Source organism: Rattus norvegicus, chromosome X (assembly GCF_021556685.1).
Source record: "Rattus norvegicus strain SHRSP/BbbUtx chromosome X, alternate assembly SHRSP_T2T, whole genome shotgun sequence".
NCBI lineage: Eukaryota > Metazoa > Chordata > Mammalia > Rodentia > Muridae > Rattus > Rattus norvegicus.
The window spans coordinates 10478372-10484888 of NC_141554.1; positions in this window are offsets into that span (position 1 = coordinate 10478372).

Consider the following 6517-nt stretch of genomic DNA (forward strand, 5'->3'; position numbering starts at 1 on the left):
TTCTCTCCAAGATGTCTGATTCAATTTGGGTTCTCTCTCAGCCTCTGACTTTTTGATCTGCAGGGCCTTAACTTTGGTGATATGTTTTAATCATCTGGCTCCTTCTTATTCTCTGGTTCCTTCTATTTTCTCCTGCATCTAACTTGCTCTCTCTCTTCACCCTGTCTCTATACAACTATCCCTGTAAAATCACCTCCTCTTTTGTGCACTGTTCCCTATTAAGTAGCACCTCTTGTGTTAGTTGTGTAAATCCCAGTCTGTCAAATCTTGCTCTGATTTGTCACTTTGTCTTCCACTTAATTAGGCAGAATTTTCAAACATGGGTTCTTTCTTCTCCAAGATAACTTTACCTTCATTGTTTGGATTAAAATGTATTCATTCGAAGGGTCTGTCCATATTCCAGATAGAGGGATTAAAGGTGTATACTAAGGGCTGAGTCACACCACAATTAGAAACAGTTTTCTTCAGTAAATAACACAATCTTAGGTTTCACAGTGTGATTAAAATATCCAATGAAGTAAGGCCTAAATAAACATGGTCTAAAAAGGAAGTAGGTTAAAATGTGTTTTCAGTGAACCAAAATTCTCAGCTTTCAGAAAGCATCACTACTACTCTTTACTATACACCACAATTCCTATACCCTTCATTCCATTTTCCTTCCCCTTCCACTGTCCCCACTGCCAAATAAATATACTCACCAATTGCAGTTGTCAAACTATCCTTAATAGGGTTGTATGGAAAAGCAACAATCATTTATTATGTCTCCCTGTTTGAAGAATAACTGAGCTTGGCTCAGTGGTTTCTCATTCAAGATCTCTCATGAAGCTTGGGTCAGGTATTCCTGACTTTTTCAGTCATTCATTTAGGCCTATGCTAGAAAGATTCCTACATCTGGAGTCCAAAATAATTGTCTTCCCTGGAAGCTCTCCATATATCTATGTGGTAGATCCAACTTAATTGCTCAAGACTACCTTATGTAAGTCTTATGTAATTGCTCAGAGATCTTAAGTGTATGTCCAAAGAGTAAAAAGCCAAGAAGATGTATGGAATTTTATCACTTAGATTAGAAAGCAAAACTACCCTATTCTTTATAACAAAATAATAAATTCCTACCTTTATCCCAGAAGGAAAGATTTAATCTTTCCCTCTCCCTCTCTTACCTCTCCCTTCTCCTTTCCTTCCCCTCTGCTCCCCTCCCCTCCCATCTCTCTCTCTCTCTCTCTCTCTCTCTCTCTCTCTCTCTCTCTCTCTCTCTCTTTCTCTCTCCCCCTCACAAAAGGGGGGAATGCCACAGAAGGAGGATCCAAGGAGTTCGAAGAGGACTTAAAGAGTCAGAAGAGTTGATAGACATGCAGAGAGAGGCATTACAATGTTTAGCTAGGAATGGTCCTAGTTAGAAAGTTGCAATTGACACTTCAGGGTCACTGGGTTGAATGGGACAGCAGGGGCAAGTCGTAGACCCATGGGAACTATGACAGTGATGTGTCTGACCTCAGGACCATATAAATGAGGGATAGGGCCAAATCCAGGTGAACAAATGGATGGACAAAAAGCAGCTGATAAAGGACATATTGGTACTGATTAAAGAGCTGAGCTAAGTCCCCAGAATGAGCAAGAGTTCATACAGGATATGAACATACGGGGTAGTCAAATGGCTGGTTCATAGGGGCTGCTGGGATCACAAGACTAGATGTCTGTCTCTTTATAGGGTCCAGATAAGAATGCCACACCCTTACCTAGTCTGGTGTGCTTGATATATTTCTGTGTTCATGGAGTACCAGTCTACTTTAATTTGTTCATATTATGGTACTTTTTCACATTTAGAAATTGTTATTTACTAGTCTGTGCTAGTGGTGTTGGGCATGTGGTGTGTCTACCTAAATGGATATAATGTGCAGAGTTGCCCTCTCTATGTATATGCATGCAAAATGGAGCCAAATGCTAAAATGTACTTACCCTTAAAGCAAGACACAGACTGCTCTCAACAACAGGAAAGTAGAAGAATTTTCAGACATGTTTTCAAGTCATCGCACTACCTCTTGCTCAGGCTCGTAGAGCACTTACTCCGTCACAAGTGGTGGAAGGCTGGAGAAATCTGTCTCATGATGGCATCTTAAATGAAAACTCAGAGTTCCTCTCAACTATTCAGCCAAACTAAAGTACAACAGCCTTCAGAAACCTTTTAAAGAGTGAGATATCAGCACTTTTTGTGAGTTTAAGATTCAGCACAGCATAGGAAATCTGAGATTTTTCCCTTATGAAAGTCACAGCCACACCAGACTCACATGAATGGTGTTCAGCTCAAATATCACGCAGATGAAAGTCTGAAAAGAAAAAATAACCCTTTTCATTTAAATGTAAACTAATCTGCTTAAACTCAGCAAGAATAGTTAAATGGGTTAATATATGTTATTCGCATGTATTCCAGAAACAAGAGGCTTAAAGTGACTGGGTAAAAACTTAAGATTTAAATATCCTTAGAAAGATTCCTTTGACACTAATTCCATTGGATTTGTGTTTCCTTCTGAGGATATCCATCTGTCCCTAGCCTAGGCTGACAGAGCTGATATGGTATGTCCTCCATGCCAGCGTTGATTCTCTCCTCCACCATATGGATTCTGGGGATTAAACTCAGGTCTTCAAACTAGACAAAAGCACCTTTTTCCCTCTGAGTCATCTCACCAGCCCCATTACGGAAATGAATCTTCCCTGGACTTAACAGTGAATGACTTGTTACCCTATGGTGTAGAGATGAGGAGATGTGGTTCCAGGAGTTCTGATGAGCCTATTTGTCCCCAGCTTATTCTGGCAGAACTGAAGTGTACTTCAGTTCTTATCTGACTTTCTTTCCAACATGCTGTAACTTTCCTAATGAACTACCATGAAGTGGGCAACTTAAAATAATCCCACAGTCCTGGATATCTGAAGTCTGAAAGCAAAGTGTGTATGGAGCTGTCTTAGTCAGGGTTTCTATTCTTGCATAAAACATAATGACCAAGAAGTAACTGGAGGAGGAAAGGGTTCATTCAGCTTGGACTTTCATATTGCTGCTCATCATCAAAGGAAGTCATGACCAGAACTCAAGCAGGTCAGGAAGCAGGAGCTGATGCACAGGCCTTGGAGGGATGTTTCTTACTGGTTTGCTTCCCCTGGCTTGCTCAGCTCTCTCTCTAATTGAACCCAAGACTACCAGCTTAAGGATGACACCATAAGGGGCTCTTGATCACTAATTGAAAAAAAATGCCTTACAGCCTGATGTCATCGAGACATTTCCTCAAGGGAGACTCCTTCTCTGTGATAACTCCAGCTTGTGTCAAATTGACACACAAAATCAGCCAGTACTGGAGCCATCTCCCTCTGAATGTTCTAAGTTGGAATCTGATTCTGGTCTCTCATAGCTTCTCATAGCCGTAGCTATTATTTGGCCTGTGGTTACAGTACTCTAATCTTTGCCTTCTGTCTTCTCATATCATCCTGTTTTCTGTCTCCATGTCTTCTCTTGCCTCTTATTATGGCACTTGCCACTAGATTTAGGGCAAAGTCATAAAACACAAGATGATCTCCCTATCTTAAGATTCACAATTATATCAGCTAAAACCCTATTTTCCAAACAAGATCATATCCACAAGTTCTAAAATTTTCTAAAATGGACATGCCTTTGCAGAGAGAATGCAGCCATCACACCCATTATAGAATCTTTTGCACAATGGTCATGTTCCTACCTTTAGGCAGTAGGATAAAATAAAGGGGAGGGAAAACCTCTAGCAGAGGTCACTGCTGATACTGCTAGACAGAATTAGTATGTACCTAACTATGCCCTGACAACTCTCTGGGAAAGTTTGTTAACTTTCCTATGTATTGGCTTACTTTTTCTAAAACTCACTATTAGTCTCATTTTCTCATGCTGCTAATTGAGCAAATGCTGTCTCTATCTTCAAATGTAGTTCAGAGTTCACCTACTTCTTTTCACTTTTCCAGCTCCCATTCTGGCCAAGCTAGCCCCACCTGTCATCTAGATTCTTCATAAGTAGTTCTTTCTCTTCCTTTTAAAAAACAGTCAGAGGTATCTTTCTTACCTCATGGGTCCCATCATAACCATTATCTATTTAGAGGCTTCGAATGGACCTCAGCTCACCCGGAGTCAAAACCAGAGACTTACAACAGTCTATTTCAAACCCTGTAGGACCTGTCCATTTGCTGCTTCTCTAATGTCTTCTACTACTCTGATTTTGTTTGTTCTCCTCAAGAAACTTGAGCATCTTTAATACTCTTGGTTCCTACTAATCCTGATACTGCCTCTACACTTACTATTCCTTCAGATGACTCACATCAGATGAGCCACACGACTCACTCTAGATTACCTTTTCTACCTACCCATCTCTATGTGCAAATGCCACTTTATCAGAAAAAAACATGTGTCTATGTAAGTGTTAATAGTATACCACTTATAAGTTGAGCTTTACCCCACAAATGATTTGTTTTGTTCTCTAGTGCTATTGCAAGTTCTTACACCAATGCCTGTCACAAACAAAGTGCACAAACTAAGTGCACAAAGTGTACCTGTTACATAAATATATATCATGAATAATGGCAGCAAAGCACTGAGCATGTGTCCAAAGCCTAGTGCCTTTTCGGTAAACATTTCATATTCTTATTGCTTTTGTCATACTCAGTAAACCCTCTGCTCTCAAAGATTCACAATATTCAAAATCAATCTTCAGTAATAAAGCAAACCTGAACATATGATAGTTCCTAATCTCAACATATTTTACAAAGTTTCAGTAAGCAAAATAGTTTGGTACTGTCATTAAAATAGATACACCTATGGAACAGTATGAATAGTGCCGAAATAAGTCCACGATATAAATAATTATGGTTTTGTGAGATGGTAGATGTACTAACTTAATAATATAAATCAGTTCACAATGCATATACAAAATGCATATACAAAAATATTATGTTACAATTTTACTAGTTCTTTGAGAGTCTCATATATTTTTCGACCATAGTCACATCCCCAACTCAAGGTCCAAACTCAAAGAAAAATACAATATTTTCATCTTAGGGTAACACACAGAAATGCACATAAAAGTAGGGAGAGGAACTATTTGGGGAATATAAGAAGAATAACGGGAACAGGGAATGGTGTCCATATCCACTCGGCTTTATGTCCTTTTTTTTTTTTTAAATCATCAAGACCAATTTGTGTTGCACAAATGCTCTTGGATTGTGGTATTTCAGGATCATGGTAGTCTTACCAAGGGACTGTAGTAGAGCAAACTCTCCATCTTTCAGCAACTAACAATTGCCAATAGCTTCATAGCTGGGGACAGGTTCATTTCCAACACTCATCTTCATGCTACGATTTGGTCTGATTTGGGCTTGTATAGGTTTTATGCATGCTGTTGCAGCCTCTATAAATTCATATGTACAACTACCCTGTTGTGTCCAGAAGACACTGTTTCCTTGGAGTCATCAACCATCTCCAGCTCTTACACTCTTTCTTCCACCACATCTGAAATGACCCCTGAGCCTTGGGAGTGAGAGTCCTACATATAGGCTCCATTTAGGACTGAGCATTTTTTAGTCACATGTTTCCTCCTCTGTGTGGATGTTACCATTTTACATTGAAATAGAATTATATCACTTCCCCCATCCCTTTCCTCCCTCCAGCACCTCCCTATTATTTTCTGAATCCCTCCCATACCTCTGTCCTTGCCACTCTCAAGTTGATAGCTTCTTTGTCTTTGATTGTATTTGTTGTACATGTGTGTGGGTGTTTATGTATGCACACACATATGTAATATATACTATACATATATACTATTTATATTCAGCATGTATATATATATATATACATATATATATATATATTATATGAACACACACACACAGTTTCATTAGACAGCTAATAAGTCAATTCACTCCTAGGAGAAACTAATTTTGTTTCTCTCAGTTGTTTATATTGTATGTAATTCTTTGTCTATGGATGGGAATTCCACTAAATTTTCCACTTTTGTGTTAGCATGTCTGTGGATTTTGCAATTGTTCCAGTCTTGTCTATGCAGCTATTTCTAGGCTTGTTTTCCAGCAAGCTTCCTGGTATTCTGGCTCTTATAGGCTTCCCCCAGTCCTGCTTCTGTGATGTTCCCTGAGTCATATGCAAGAGCTATGATGTTATCTTTAAATTTTCAGATGTGTTTGTGTTTCATTTGGAATACTCATAAAAACCAATGCATCTGTCAACCCTCATCTGTAAATCTTTTCTTGGCAGTAGATGGTAACACAGAGACCCACATTGTATATTTTAGATATATAAACTTTTATTTATCTATTATAAATAAATAAATATGAAAAATAATTCTTTCAAAGGATAAGGATTCACACAAAGAATAATCAAGAAAAGATTATTTTTTATATTTTCCAATTCTCAATATACAGAACCCTGAAATTCACTGAATGTAAGTCTCAATATATCAACTAGAATATCCCTGCCCATCACTACAAAGGTTTTTAA